This window comes from Rhinoderma darwinii, chromosome 4 (assembly GCF_050947455.1).
Source record: "Rhinoderma darwinii isolate aRhiDar2 chromosome 4, aRhiDar2.hap1, whole genome shotgun sequence".
Classification (NCBI taxonomy): Eukaryota; Metazoa; Chordata; class Amphibia; order Anura; family Rhinodermatidae; genus Rhinoderma; species Rhinoderma darwinii.
Window position 1 is genome coordinate 348,603,277 of NC_134690.1, and position 17,143 is coordinate 348,620,419.

At 44.1% G+C, this 17,143-nt stretch overlaps 1 protein-coding gene across 3 annotated transcripts in view; it reads left to right on the forward strand.

Moving 5' to 3' along the window:
- The window catches only part of ABHD12 (abhydrolase domain containing 12, lysophospholipase), a 142,361-nt gene that overhangs the window by 111,176 nt on the left and 14,042 nt on the right, over positions 1-17,143 (forward strand). The window lies entirely within an intron of this gene.

Sequence of the window (17,143 nt, forward strand, 5' to 3'; positions counted from 1 at the left end):
GCAGTACAAATCTTCATCACATGCTTCCTCTTCTGTTCTGAGTAACTTATTTTCTGCTGACTGCGTCTAACCACGGAGGGCACAAAAAAACTGGATCTATAAAACAGGGGAAAAGAAAGCGGAGAGATTATCGGTCATGTGCGCTGTTATACTTATTCCACAAAGATTTCCACCCAAAATGTAAAATTGCCTATATATTCGTATATCAGAAATAAGAGTAGCACAATTTGGTATGTATGTATATTGTACGTACAGAGATATTGTCATTTTTCTGTTGTGTTGCAAACGTGACAACAGAAATGATTATTTGTCATTTTTTAATTAGCTATTTAGAAATTGATGGTAAATCTGTTGCTTTGTTACTGAACATGCTGACAAAAGGACAGTCAGTCGTTGGTAAAAGTGACAAGCGCTCCCTGGCCGCCGCTACAAAAACAGAAAGATGACAATAGGGCGTATTTGTCATTTCAATTTCACCAGTCTTCTTGCACAGTTGCATTGAAAACCATAGTCTTTAGACTAAACGCCATGTTTACCAAGTCCCAATCCCTTTTTTTCCAACACTTGTGAAGTGACAGAAAATAAAAGAGCGTGCGGTTTTATAGTCGCATGTAGTGGGACTTATTTGCAAGAGAAAAGACCCTAGAAATTGAAACTCAGTAGCTGCGCTGTATTCATGTACATAACGTGCGCCGTGCTGATGAATACAGCGCAGACTGTAGAGAAAATGGACGTGCTCCTCTGTCTCGGCAAAGAAAATAAACATAATGTCCAATCTTTGGCTTTTGCTCTAAGTTCTGGTTGACAATTATACGGCCATATTTAAGTTTTAGGCGGAAATCCTCTTTAATTAAAGGGGTTGGCCACTTTAGAAAAATCTTCAGTAATGCAAATGGAGGAGCATATTACCATACAAGTCACTCTGCATCCTTCATTGTAACACTGCTTTTTGCGCTCGTTTCCTGGACGCTGTGCGTTACATCGGAGGATGCAGAGTGACGTGTTTGGTCACATGCTCCTTTTCATCTGCGGCCATATTATGGGGCGGCCGGAAGATACAGCGGTCATAACAAAGGACGTGGCTTATGAATGCACTAAAATGTAACAGAACTTCAGATAATGGCATATTAGTAGGTTTGTTAAAATCGTCTTTACAATGCATTACTGAAGATTTTTCTAAAGCGGCCAACCCGTTAAGTGTGTCCTATGATATGTCAAACAATGTCTAGGCTCCAAACTTGAACCTCCACCGATTTTCCCAGTGCCCCATAACTTCAGCCTGGTTCAAAAAATGTTGTCACTGTAAGGGTATGTTCACACGGTTAACAAAATACGGTGCTGTTTTCAAGCGTAAACCGTTCCTGATTTTCAGCCGTTTTTTTATTAAACTTGCGGTTTTTGAGCCGTTTTTTGGAGCTGTTTTTTCTATTGAGTCAATGAAATCGGCTCCAAAAACAGCTCAAGAAGTGACATTCACTTTGAAATCAATGGGCAGATGTTTGTACGCGTTCTGCTTCCGATATTTCAGCTGTTTTTCGGGACGTTTACGGCCGGAAAAACGGCTGAAAATAGGTCGTGTGAACATACCCTAAAACTTTTAGCAAGCTACAGTCATTTCACATTTTTAATGTCAAGACTTTATTTTCATTTAAATGCAGTTGCAGCAATTTTAACCTGAAGCAATATTGATTGATATCCGATCGTAGGATCCATTCGACTGTGGAAATGTCTGCTCCAAACACCACACCACAGTTTGTTATTGCAATGACCTCTGCTGACTTATTGAGAATCGGGCTTTTATTACTTCAGTTAATGGCTTCAGTAAATGTGATAGCACTCGTAAATATAAGCGAGGAATATTGCAGGAGGTGAACATTGCCCATGGAATGGGGCCTGTTCACACACACGCGTGAGTTTTCACGCAGCAAGTCTGCTGCGTGAAACTCACTGCATGTCCTATATTGGATGCACATCAGTGTGTGGTGCGTGATTTGCGCATCAATTCGATTCAAAATAAAAACAAATGTGCTTTGCGAGTGCGTGAATAATGCATGCCACTCGCAAAGCACACTGATGCATAACGCAACATATGGACCAGATTCATGCACGTTTTTCACGCATGTGAATCTGATACGCTCGTGTGAATGAGGCCTAACTTAATGCTTCTCTAAAACCATGAAAGTATTGATATCTTAAAACGACACAGGAGATAAACACTTGGAAGGATTTTATGCAGGTGGATAACCCCGTCCATGCACATGTATACAGAATACAGGATCTATTGACTTTACCTCAACGTGCCTCTGATTTTACATGAAGACGTAGACTTTTTCTCTCACGGATTCATATGGTATATGTGGGAGAAAAAAATAAGCATTTCTTCTAAGGGAGAATACAGAGACTTACGAGGCGTCATATGGCGGCGCAAGGAGTTCCTACCACTCTGAAATACAGACTTTCAGGGACACCACGTGCTGCCGTACTGAGTCTTTGCACACGACTTCGCCATTTGCATGGACCCTTAAACAGTATAAGAAGTGGTCTTTTTTTGGAACCTGAGAAGGTGACTCTTTAGAATGTATTTAGTGTCTTTGGGTGATCCTTTAGGCTGAATGCACACATTGCGTAATTTGATTCGGAAAATCTGCATCAAAACCGCAGGTATACGCACATAATTCCGCAGCTAACATCCCACCTAATGAGTTTTTCGGTGTGTTTTTTCATTTTGATGCGTTTTTCGGCCCGTTTCCATGCTGCGTATTTTTGTGTGGTTTTCCTCAGCACTAGGCAGATAGAATTCCCAAGCAAAAACACAAGATAAATTGCTGCGGATATTAAAAAATGCACCACAGGTCAATTTCAGTCCTGAAAAATACTGCAGCGTGTACATCAGATTTCCTGCAATCTCATTGAATATGCTGGTACTGTATTATTCTGCAGATTTGCCACACGCAAAACCGCACTTAATACGCATCGTGTGCATTTACCCTTAGAGAACAATCAAAATAAATTATTTTGGACATCTTTTTAGTTGACTTTAAATAGAATTTTTACGTAAGGTGGAGAACACTTTTAGTTGGGGAAACCCTTACAAAATCTAATATTAGTATTTCTGCAATTTTCCAGACCAAAAGTATTTGAAAAGGTCCGTAAATGAGAAGGTCTGCAGTATCTTGGAGAAGGCTGCACACAATAAGTCACCTTGTTATGAGAGACGATTAGATAAGGAAAACAATCTGCATTGACCGTTGTGCTGATGTAGCAAAAAGTCGTTCTCTACATAGAATGTGATCCATGTACAAGACTACTCAATAACTAAACACAAGGGGGATAAAATAACCTCCTCTGCTGGAAAGCTGATCTATCAGGTCAAATTGGTTAGTAGACGTTGCAGATTTACTAATGCCAATATGCCAGTTTTCTGGTAGTAATTGCAGAAGAAAAAAAAAATTCTGAAAAAATACCAACACCAATGGCAATATTCATTGGTTTGACATAGGGAGGGGGTGGCTTTCATGCCCTTCTCTCTTCCACTGAATGGAAATGTTTTATCAGCATATTCCAACACTTCTGAGTAAATTTTCCCCAGCGTCTCCATGAATTAACGTAGCAGCTGTTTACGGATGTATGTCTTTCTTGGTTGGTACATCTGCAGTGCATCTGAATTTTCTGTGTCACCATTCATGTACATTATGTAATAAATATTTTGTTAAAGAACCTGAGCCTCCTAAAAAAAAATATATTTTCCATGTGTCCTGGCTGGAGCAGGTATATGGCACGAACATTTTGGCTATTGCTTTGATTTACTAATATATTACCATTTTTAAGTTTTGCATGGAAGTCTGTTAATACTCTCATGAGAGAAATATACATTCAACATACAGCTGAAGTCAAGTCCTACTTATGATGTTTGGCATATTGCAGTGGTATATAGTATATGTAATTAAGTCTAGCTTCTCCCCTCTCTTGATTGGTTTTCCATAGTAACCAATCACTGTGAGACAACCCTCTCTATCCTTCTCATTGTGCATGGTCATCCCTATTAGGGCATGTGACATTTTATTGACAGGCCCCCGTAGAGTGGCACATTTGACCTCATAAAGTCCATATTTACCCTTTCACCTATGACAGCACCCCTGGAGAGACTTCCCATCCGCTGGACAGGAAACCTGAGGATATAAAAACGAACACACCTCTCCACACACCCAGTCAGGTTTACTGTTCTCCGGATGGAAGGATTGTCCTGAGGAAAAACACTTTTCTCCTGGGGTTGCAGACCCCCTAGCAAGGTCTTAACTTATTTTCACTAGGGGTGCTCTGGAAGGTGTAAGTATCCTTTAGAGGGAGCAACCTTAAAGGGAATGTGTTGCTAGAAAATTTCCATGTGCTGGCCATTAGAGGGAGCAGTTCCCAAAACTTCAGCATGGTCAATGTGGTAAAGCAACCTCATTGATTTATGTTGCAAATTTGGGGTGGACACACTCTCTCTAGTGTCCTCACACAATCCCCCCTCCCTTCTTCTGGCTAGTGCCAGGAGAAGGATGGGTTTGAATCTTCAAACCAACTACACTCTGTGCCGCCATTTTCTGAGCGACTGCACAGTGTAGGAGGATTAGATACAGTGCTCAGCAGACCGTATAACACGAACATACACGAACATAATACACACATCACATACACGAAGATAAATTACCTTCTCCTGTCGCCGCGTCCTCTCCTATTCCTTGCGCCTTCGCTTCCTTTAACATATGGCCAGAAGCCGCAGCTGGAAGTCATCATCTTACTGTCCAGCAGTGGCTCCGGTCCACATGAAAATGGCGTGGGATTTCGCTCTGAGAACGAGCTTCATTCTGGTCTGTGTGGGAGCAGCGCATGCGCCGTTCCCACACAGACGGCGTACGCTTCAGAGAATGGAACGGCTCCCGTTCGCATTCTCTATGGGGTTGTATGTGCCGTATTCCATCTCTGTATGTGTCGTTAATCGACACATACCGAGATGAAAAAAAATGGCAGCCCCCATAGAGAAGTAAAAGTAAGAACAAAGTAGAACATGAGAACACAAACAAAATTTAAATTTATGTTAATATCATATTAAAAGCAATATGATAAAAAAAAAAAAATTCATGACACCTTCCCTTTAAGCCTGGTACAGGTACTCCCTCCTCTCCCAGTCCATCTCCTCCCTCCTTGGAGGTGGTTTAAGGTCCACACGGTGGTCCTTCCTATGGCGGTGAGCAGTTTCCAGGGGTCATGTTCGGCTCTCTGGGCTGGACGATGCCCAGCTTTGGCGGCTTCTAGCGCGTTCACTGGAGACTTCCGGTCGCCTTGACGCGTCTAACACTCCAGGAGGTGGTGGTTCCGGTGACCCATGCGATGAGGAGGAGGCGCTCCAGCGTCAAGCCAATCCAAGGCCTTCGGTCTCCAGTGTTCTTCCTCCATTATGAAACTCCAGAAGAAGCACCAGCAGGACGCATTGAACGCTCGGCCGCCACAAAATCCTCCAGTCCGGTACTTGAGGAAGGCCGAACTATGGGGTAAGATAAAAAACCCTCTTCCTTACTAAATACTGTTCCCCTTTCTTTTGAACATATGTTTAGGCCAGGGATTGTCCTAGGAAAAAACAGGATAAGGCCCACAACAAGGAATATGCGGTGTGTAAAAAGAAACTAGCATCATCCTATAATAAAAGGCTTTGTCAGAAATGTTTACACAACATTATCTCGGAAGAGTCTACAAACTTAGCCTCAAGTATTAAAGATATTGTGAGGGCAGAAGTTAGAAACTCCCTAAAGTCCCTTAAAAGGAAAAAAGATTTACCATCTGCCTCTTCTAGCCGGATAGGTTCTGATTCCTCAGCTGAGGAGGACTCTCAACTAGAAGAAGGGGAGTACAGCTCCTTAGATTCCTCAGGTGAAGACGAGTGATGGAGGAATTTGTTCCCAACAGAAGACATAGACCTACTCCTCAAGACCGTAAGGGCTACTATGAACATTGATGATCCTAAGGAACCTCGATCTGTCCAGGACATAATGTTTCAAGGCCGGGGGCCTAAAAATAATAAAACCTTTCCCATCCATAGGAACATAACCAGCCTCATTAAAAGAGAATGGAAAAACCCTGATAGGAAAGCAGGTATTCCCAATTTCCTCAAAAGGAAGTATCCCTTTCAGGACGATGTATGTAAAGACTGGGATAACACCCCTAGACTCGATGCCCCAGTGGCTAAAATTTCAAGGAAACACTCCCTTCCCTTTGAAGATCTAGGCTCCTGGTCCTAGTGCTCCAAACCTCCCACCTCCAAGAACCTCCGCCACTCATGAAAACTGCAGCTAAACCGCAATCTCCAGAGTCTCTAACCACCTTGACCAAATTTATCTGGTCATCGTCTGCTTAGATATAATTTTTGATACATAGGTATATATTTATTCACCAATTGCTTCCAGTGTATCAAACTCGGACCTTCTGGATTCTTCCAAGCCATAATCACAAGCTTCCTAGCACAGAAAAGTACAAATCGAAAAAATATCTTATCATAATGGTTTGGTATGACTTCATTCATAATACCCAAGAGACACATCTGATGTGTAAGGAGTAGCGGAAAATCATAATGAGCATGTAGAAACTCCACTACTTCCGACCAAAAGGGGGCCACTCTGGGACATACCCACACACAGTGTAAATACGTACCCACATCTAACTGGCAGCGAAAATGGCTATCCGAGGTCAATGCCCCCATCCTGTGGAGTCTTGACGGGTGTGTAATAGATCTTATGTAAAAACCGAGACTGTATCAGAAAATCCTTTGCACTTACAACCGAGTCAAAAAAAGAAAGTTCCACCTCCCTCCAATCCGCCTCCAAATCAAGGATATCTCCCCTCCATCACGTAAGTGCCTCATCAAAGGGTCTTTGTCCCAGGGAGGACAACAAGGTGTGGACCTGGGTAAGGACCTTGGAAAGAGCCGGAACTCCAAGAAGGTCCTCCAGCCCAGAGAAACCCACCTGAGGTGACATAGAGCCAAATTGGGCACACCAAGCATGACGCAGCTGGAGATAATGGAAAAAGGTCATCCCCGGAATGTCAAAGCTATCCTGAAGTGCGGAAAAGGATACAAAGCCAGAGTCTGCATTACAAACCTGACCCAGAAATTTGACCCCAGCCCCGGACCACATCACCGCTCCCGGGAGGAACTCAAGATTGGACAACCAGGGATTATTCCATAGTGGAGTCATAGGTGAAAATGAGGGAACCTCAGAGACCTTCATCAGAGCATGTGCCGCTCTCCAAGCCACAGCCACCGTACACAGTGGCAAGCTCCCAGGGGATTTAAATCTATACAGCAAGTTTGTAAGACTCTCATAGGAGGACATCAGTGCACCAGCCAGTGCAGTGGCTGCAATACTTAGATGTATGTCTATCCACCAACGCGCAATCACTAATTGAGAGGCTAAGTAGTACATATGAAGATTTGGCGCAGCCATTCCCCACCCCAATCTCCTAGGTGCGTGCAGTAGACTGTTTTATTGGCAGGGTGGCGTGCCTAGGTTCAGTCTCAATCGCAGTATACCATCAAGCTGTTTAAAAAAAACGTCTAGGTGACACAACCAGACAGGCACAGAATAAATATAAAAATTTGGGGTTAGTATATCATTTTAAATAAGTTAATCCTGCCATATAGTGACAAAGGGAAGTTTTTCCATGTACCATGCTGCTTCTCAGTAGCCACAACCAAAGCGTCAAGGTTGAGTTCACTATACTTTGACACCTTAAGAGAGACCCTAATCCCCAGGTAGGTAAATTGGGAAACTATCTGCAGGGGTACAGGAAGATTCCGTCTGGAGCAATAACCAGGAGTAAGGGGAAACATAACAGACTTAGCCCAATTCACTGATAGACCAGAAAAGCTGCCAAATACAGCTATCATTGTAAACAGAGAAGCCAGGGAAGGACCATCATCTGCCAAGTACACCAGAGTATCATCTGCATATAATGATATTTTTTCAGTTATGCGGCCTCTAGTAATAACATGTAGGTTAGAGAATTGGCGTAGAGCCACTGCCAGAGGTTCTATTGCAAGGGTAAATAATAACGGGGAGAGCGGACAGCCCTGACGGGTACCACGGCCCAATAAAAAGGAGTCCGAAATATCCAGATTTGTCCTCAACCTAGCACAAGGCCTTTCATATAAGAGGCGAATAAGAGCCACAATTCAACCTAGAAAGGACTATATAGATACCGCCATTCCACCGAGTCAAAAGCCTTATATGTATCCAGAGAGAGAACGAACCCCGGAGACTCATCATCTCTAGCCGCATCAATATTCAAAAACAGTCCATGTATATTAACGTCCGTACTCTTCCCTGGCATAAAACCCGTTTGGTCAGGATGAATTAAAGCCAATATAATCTTCTTTAGTCTATTGGCAAGAATTTTGGTCAGTATCTTAGCATCTGAATTTATAAGTGAAATAGGACGATAGGAATCCGGGAGAGTAGGGTCCTTCCCCGGCTTGAATGCCACCACAATGAGTGCCTCCCACATAGAGGCCGGCAACACACTCAACTCAAAAACATTAGAATAGACATCCCGAAGTCTCGGCACCAGAGTATCAACATTGGCCCTATACCACTCACCCCCAAGGCCATCAAGTCCAGGCGTCTTGCCTGATGGTAATGACTGAATGGCAGTCTATTTATTCAACCATAATCGGGCTATCTAACTCCGTTGCCTGAGCAGCTGACAGAAACCATAAGGGGAGTGACTGTAAAAAGTGTTCTACAGTGCTTGTTGGACCACTACATTTGGAGCTATACAGTGCAGAATATAAATCATAAAATATCTTATCTCCTTCGGGGTATTACATAGCACACCCTCTAAGGACAGAGCGGAGGGAATGGACCCACAGGGACACTCCGACCGTGACAGATATGCCAGGAGTTTACTATTCCTATCCCCATCTTCAAATATAGATCCCTCGGCCAGCACTCGCTTCCTAGTCTGCTCCGTATGCAGAAGAAGCAACTCCCTTTGGGCTCTTGTCCATTGGCTCTTGGTATCCGGTTGGGGGTCGTAATATAATCCTGCTCAGCCCTATGAACCTCACATGTCAAAAACCTCTCCTTTTCTCCAGAGGTTTTCCTATATTTAGCAATTCCTGCCATAAAAGCTCCTCCCACCGTAGCTTTGTATGCATCCCACATAATGAGCGGGTCTGGGTGGGAGGAATTGTTTTTCTAATAGAGTGCATGAGAGGCGGAAATCTCTGATATGACCTCAGGATGCACCAGCCATGCCGAATGTAACCGTCATATCTTGGAGTCAACTGGAGGCCCTGTTGAAAATGTTAGGAGAAGAGCTGAATGATCCGATATACCCCTGGGAGTAATAGTAATAGAAGTCACTGCAGGTCAAAAATCCCCCGAGGCCAACGCCAGGTCAATCCTAGAGAAGGTTTTATGAGTAGGCGTATAATATGTGTACAATTTGTCAGATGGATATTTCCAGCGCCACACATCCGTGAGACGGAGTGCCGATGACCAGGAATTAAGGTAAGTAGATGCCTGATCTATCCCTCCCGTACGGTCCACCGAGGCATCCGGCACTGCATTAAAGTCTCCCATACACAACACCGGACTCACCGGAAATTCTGACAATCTCTGAGCCACCAAATCAAGCAGGGCAGGATCCACAGGTGGATGAACATATAAATTGACAATGGTGAAGAGCGAACCATAAATGGAGTAGTGCATAATAATATACCGACCAAAATTATCACAGGCCACCTGCAGCACCTCCAGACGCAAGCTCTTGGCTATTAGGAGCGATACCCCTCGTGAATAATTTTAGTATGAGGAGTGATATCCCCGTGCTATCCATGCCCGTTTAAGTGCCAGCACTTTTTGACCCGTTAAATGAGTCTCCTGTAAACATATGATGTGAGGGGAATGTTTTTTAACCAAATTAAAAACGAGCTCTCTTAAATTTGGAGTTAAGCCCTCGAACATTTCGGCTCATTATCTTAATTGAAGCCATAATGCATCCAGAGTTGATACAGCAGCCCGAGACCACCAGCAGTCACAGAACCTGGGAGGAGGAAAGACAAGAGCACAACATTCACACAAGCATACATCAGCAGTATCATTTGAAACAGTACAAAATAATCAATACTAACCCCTTAGTAACCCCTGTCAGACACTAAACTGGCTAAGTGCAGACCTTTACCCTGTAGCTACAAACAACTAGAGAAACAGTGGTCCCTGACTAAACGAACACCTACCACACTAGTACAGTCCCGAGACCTGACTCCTTGAACGAGATAATAGTCTATCAGGCATATCACATTTTAGACTAGAACTACGCCCTATCACAAACTATAAGTGACCATAAGGGCGCAAAAGCATAAGTGACACATCATTTTTAAGAACCCAGTAGTAAAGCCAATAACATTGAACACAGGCTCTTGTCCATTAGAAGAGTATTCAATCGGGAGGAAAAGCTCCTCCAGGAGCATTCGGTGCCGCCCACGCCAGGGCCTCAGTGGAGGAAAGAAATAATTTCGATGTAGGTCCATCAATTACTCTGTTTGGCACGATACAGCATGGCATATCTATAACCGCAGTTTCTTACAGGCATCCGTAAATTGGACATGTCTCCTGATGTTGACCGAGAAATCCGGGTATATGGAGATTCTTTGAGAGTTATACAGGATAGTTCCCTTTTTCCTTGTCGCCTGTAAAATAGCATCCCTGTCTCTGAAGTGCAACATGCGTGCGAGCAATGGACGTGGAGGCACCCCCGGAGGCCCCATACGTATCGGGACCCTGTGTGCCCGCTCAATGGTGAAAAAAGGAGAGAAACCCTCAACATCCAAGTTATATTTTAGCCACTGCTCCAGGAATTTGACCACATCCGCACCCTCAGATTTCTCCGGCAGACCCACAACACGGTTATTATTGCGTCTAAGACCGTTTTCAAAATAGTCTGCCCGATCGATCCAAGCCACCACCAGCCTCTTTAAATCTGCAATTTGAGCCGGAATAGGGCGCAGAGTGTCCTCCACCTCAGAGATTCTGTGCTCATTGTCAGTAGTGCGTTCGCAGATTTTCTGCATATCATGCCTCAGTATAACAAAATCCTGACGCATTTAATCAACTTTGGTAACAAGCTTAGACTGACAGGAATTTATGGCTGCCAGCAATTCTGCAAATTTTACATCCACATGTGAGGAGGAGACAGGCTGATTTTGTGGTAACAGTGTTCGTGGTGGACTTAAAGGGAAGGTGTCATTATTTTTTTCTTTATTATATTGCTTTTTAATATAATATTAACAAAAATGTTATTTAATTGTGTTCTAATTTTTAACTTTTTAATGTATTCTTACTTTTACCTCTCTATGGGGGCTGTCATTTTTGTTTTCATCTCTGTATGTGTCGATTAACGACACATACAGCGATGCTATACGGCACATACAACCCCATAGAGAATGTGAACGGGAGCCGTTCCATTCTCAGTTGCGTGCGCCATCTGTGTGAACTACACGGACCAAAACTAAGCTCGTTCGTAGAGGGAAATCCGGCGCCATTTTCATGTGGACCGGAAGCCGCTGCCGGACAGTAAGATGACGACTTCCGGCCGCGGCTTCCGGCCATATGTTCAACAAAGCGAAAGCGCAAGGAAGAGGAGCGTAGACCAGCGGAGGCAGGAGCAGGTAATTTATGTTCGTGTATTATGTTCGTGTATGTTCATGTGATACTGTCTGCTGAGCCCTGTATCTAATCCTCCTAGCACTGTGCAGTCGCTCAGAAAATGGCGGCACACAGTGTAGGAGGTTTGAAGACATTCAAACCCTTCCTTCTCCTGGCACTAGCCAGAAGAAGGGAGGGGGGATTATGTAAGGACACTAGAGGGGAGTGTGTCCACCCCAAATTTGCAGCATAAATCAATGGGGTTGCTTTACCGCAGTGACCATGCTGCAATTTTGGGAACTGCTTCCTCTAGTGGCCAGCACATGGAAATGTTATAAATTAGAATCTAATTTATAATATTTCCTGACTTGTGAAAAAATGAAAACAATGTGTAATCACTTAAATACTAATTGTTTAACTGAAAAAAATTTCTAGTGACATATTCCCTTTAAGGAGCCATCAAACATTGATAAAGAGGGATCAGGGGATGCAGGCAACAGCAAAGGCCGAGAAAGCTGCTCCAACTTCTTCGCCGCATGAGCATTGATTTTCAATACATTGGCCCCTGAGGGACCAGCATCCAGGTCATCCAGGGAGTAAAATGGAGGATCATCCATTAGAGTGTCATCATCAGAGGGGGGGGGGGCAGAGTTCCCTGCCAGAGACTTACTCTGCCCTTTATATTTCCTCCCATAGTAGAGGATTTGAAAGCAGCAGTGCGCAGAAAATGGCAGAAAAGCAGGGGGGGAGGGGGAGAGGCAAACCAGCGTCCCTCTGTAATGCAGTTCAGAGTTTGTGTGTCCTCCACAGCAGGGAGCCTCATGAAACAACACTCTCGGCTTAGTAGAAAGTCTATATATGCAAAGGGACACACTTACCTGAAGGCAAGATTGGGGGAGGGGAATGACGACCCCGGCGGTCACTTACCTTCCAGACAGAAGCAAGCCCTTTATAGGGTGAAGTGTCCAGTCCACAGGACCCTTTGTCCGGCACACTCCGCTGGTGGAGCTATAGAAGCAGGGAGACCGCACAGCTGCTGCTGCCAGAACGCCCCAGCTGTTCACCACGCGGCGATCGGAAGTGCCGGGCCTCACTCCGTTCTCCTCAATATCTGAAGATATCCGAACCTGGTACCGCAAATCTTCACACTGGGGGACACAGGAGGACTTGTAGACTCCGCCCGTCAAGGTAAGTCTGTCAAATCGGCAGGATGGATGTGATATGTACAGGATCTTGAGTCGCAGTACTCGGGAGCCCAGCAAAGTACGTAAGCTCAGCCAGACATTCGGCCACGCCCCTGGAAATGACCTCTTACATCAGGGCGAACGACATCCTCCTGATCCCGTACCTGGACGATTTTTTGTTGGTCGTAGAAACATCTCAGACCTTGACCCTACAAATACAAATAGTTTGCGCTATACTAACAGGGTTAGGATGGAACATAAATTTAAAAAAATCTTATTTGAACCCATCAAACAGATGCGTTTTCCTAGGAATTCTGCTAGACCCCTCCAAGCAGATGTCCTTCCTTCCAGAAGACAAAATCAATCCGCTGATAGACAGTGTATCAGAACTCTACCTAGGCCATATGACAGCTTTCAGGAAGGCTATGGCCATCCTGGGCCTCATGACATCATGCATCCCAGCTGTACTATGGGCTCACTTCAGGTCCAGGGCCCTACAGTGGGACATTTTAAATCAGTGGGACAGGAGCAGTCTCTCCCTAGACGAACTGACACATCTCATCCGCAGCCAGGCTGTCTCTCAGATGGTGGTTAAACAGGGAGAACCTAATGCGGGGTAATCCATGGAAGTTAACCCCTACTCTCAACATTAACACAGACGCGAGTCCTTGGGTATGGGGAGCTCATTACGACTCCTCTTTTCTTCAGGGTCAGTGGGATCAACAGACCGTTCAGAGATCCTCCAACTTCAGGGAACAGGCGGCAGTTCTTCAGGCCTTGAAGGTATCCATACCAGCAATTTCAGGTCGACACTTAAAAATCTATTCCGACAACACGACCACAGTGTCTTATATAAATCGGCAGGGGGGTACAAGATGGGCCTTGCTGATGGACTTATCCTCACAGATCTTTTCTCTGGCAGAACACCACCTATTGACCCTATCAGCTGTCCATCTGAAGGGAAAAGACAACCAGGTGGCAGACTTCCTAAGCCGATAAAGGCTTCGCCAGTCAGAATGGTGTCTGAATACAGCAGTATTTCAGAAGATTATCCTCAAATGGGGGACCCCATCAATAGATCTATTTGCGTCCAGGGAAAACAGAAAGACCCAAAGATTCTTCTACCTAGACCCCTCAGAACACCCAACAGCAATAGACACATTCTCCCAGTGTTGGAGTCAAGAGAGGGGCCATGCCTCCAACCCCCTGAACCTTCTCCCAAGAGTAATAAGAAAGGTCAGAGAAGACTAGGCCAGTGTGATATTAATAGCCCCCTTCTGGCCAAAGAGACCATGGTTCACGTGGTTGAGAAAACTGTCTTCAGACTAACCATGGGTTCTCCCGAACATGTCAGATCTCCTATACCAGGGCCCAGTAATGCACCCCGACATTCAGAAACTGAATCTGACAGCCTGGAAACTGAGAGGATAATCCTTAGGCAAAGAGGATTCTCAGAATCTGTCATTTCCACCCTACTAGCCAGTAGAAAACAGGTTACCTCAAAAATATATCTGAGGGCCTGGAAAGCATTCTTGAATTTTGCAGGCAGGGATGTTAATCCTTTTAATATTGGATTTTCTCCAGGCAGGATTAAATAAAAACCTTAGGCCTAGTACGTTAAAGGTTCAGATTTCTGCTTGAAGTTCCTTTTTTAATTCTAAATTAGCAGAACACCCCTGGATCAAGAGATTCCTAACCGCTGCCTGCAGACTTAAACCCCAGATAAGATCCCCAGTTCCTCCCTGGGACTTAAACATCATTCTCCAGGCTATGATAAATCCACCATTTGAAACAATAGACTCTATCTCCTTGAAAATGCTGACACTCAAAATTACATTCTTGTTAGCCATTACATCAGCCCGTAGAGTGAGTGAGATTCAGGCCCCTTCTGCCTTTCCTCCACATACCCTACTGTTAGATGATAGAGTCATTTTAAAAACCTTAACAGGATTTCTTCCTAAAGTGGTCTCTCCCTTTCATTTAGACCAAGAGATTGTTCGTCCCTCCTTTTGCGATTCCCCCAAAAAATCAAGGGAACAGCAGTTTAACTGCCTAGACGTAAGAAGATGCCTAGTCCAGTACCTAAGGATTACCAAGGTTCTAAGATCCTCAGAAAATTTGTTTGTCCAGTTTCAGGGTCATAACAAAGGTTCGGCAGCCAGTAGAGTCACTATAGCGAGGTGGATTAAGCAGGCCATACAATTAGCCTACATAAATCAGAAGCTCAAACCCCCAGAGTTTTTTGGAGATCACTCCACCAGAACTGTGTCCACTTCGTGGGCTGAGAGAGCTGCTACATGGAGTTCTCCACACCTTTTTCAACCATTACCCATTACAACTGCATACAGCCTCTGACTTGGCCTTTGGTAGAAAGGTGCTACAAGCTGTGGTCCCACCCTAAATACTGATTTCTATTTTACATCTCCAGGGGTGCTGTCATAGGTGCTGTCATAGGTGAAAGGGTAAAAGATTGATTACTTAACGGTAATCAGTTTTTCAAGAACCTATGACAGCACCCCGCTGTTACCCTCCCTATTGTTTGTAGCAGATACAGCCCTCATAAGGTAGTTCGCTAAAATAAATTCAAAGGGATTACTTGTAAATACTGTATATATAAAGGTGTGAGGGTATTTCACTTGGGTGGTGCAAAAAAAATAAAAACAATATAAACTAAACTATTTCTCATCCTGAGTTCTTTCTAAAGACTGGGTGTGTGGAGAGGTGTGTCACGTTTTATATCCTCAGGTTTCCTGTCCAGCGGATGGATGTCTCTCCAGGGGTGCTGTCATAAGTTCTTGAAAAACCGATTACCGGTAAGTAATCAATCTGTTTCGTCGCCAAACTTGTTCAGAGTTCTGCCTAATTTTTCAGTTACTTTTGTATTCGGGCATATGGATGTCATAGAGGAGGGTTTTCCCACTCGGAATCCCCCTTTGAGCCAAAATAGAAAGCCATTCTGTCAAACCTGTTGTGTCCATGCATTACATGGATACCCATTAATTTGCATGGCCGTCGTGAAGCAAAAATGATCTTGCAGAGATAAGCTCGTGATCATGAGCTTTTTTATAAACTGGATCTGTAACCTAAATATGCTGCGCTCTTGTAAATACACTGGACACATAACTATGAGTCTGCCCTTTTCTTTGCCAAACGGCACAATATATATATATATATATATATATATATATATCTAGATAAACGAACAAATGGATCCAGCAACACTGGCAAACTGTGGGTGCAGGCCCCCAGGAACAGACCACATTCCAAATTACGTAGTATTCAAAAAATAGGCAGCACTCCGTAGTAAATGTTAAAAAAGGTGGGTACTTTTATTGCCCCCTGTGCAACGTTTTAAACGTTGCACAGGGGGCAATAAAAGTACCCACCTTTTTACACATTTACTACGGAGTGCTGCCTATTTTTTGAATAATATATATATATATATATATATATATATATAATAAATATTTTTTTTTACGGTTTTGGCTAATAGGAGAACGGACTTGTTCCTGTTATATGCTGATTTATACCTAGGGCAGCTTATTCAGTTGACAAAAAAGGGTTGTCTTGATGAGACAACCCCTTTAATCTATGCCTGTAACTGCAGAGTTCAGAACTATGTTCTTTCTAAACCAGCCTGTGGTAATGACAAGTGCATGTTAGGCCCTGTTCACACCGGGTTTCACACAAAATCAGATTTTGACCTGCCTGCAATTTCTTGCCTCGCTTTTTCGCTGCGTTTCTCGGCCACGGCCATTGGGCGCTGTGGGCAAAAAATGTTGCGAAAAAACGCTCTCTCTGCCTCCCATTGATATTCAGGGGGAGGTCAGAGTCGGAACCGCAAAAAGGGCATGCCGCTTTCTTTTACCGCGAGCGGCTAAAAACCGCCGCGGAAAAAGAAATTGCCTCCGCCTCCCATTGAAATCAATGGGAGGAGTTTTTGGCTGGTTGTTGCCGTTGATTCCGACGCGGTTTCCGTGTCAAAATCAGCGTCAAGAAACTCTGTGTGAACTGGGCCTTATTTAGAGACCGACAAGTTTCAACGTCTATTCCACAAGGACAAGCTACAGAGAATAATAAATGTCTACATTGATGTCTGGATATTGGTATCTGCCACCTCTAGAATGTCATTGACTGATGGTATGAAACCTTTAGTGCAGTTTCACATGACCGTGTGCTACTCGGGCCGTTACTAACGGCATCCGAGTGGCACCCGATCGTTTTCACGGATCCATTCACTTTAACAGGTGAATCGGGTCCGTGAAAACTCACCCG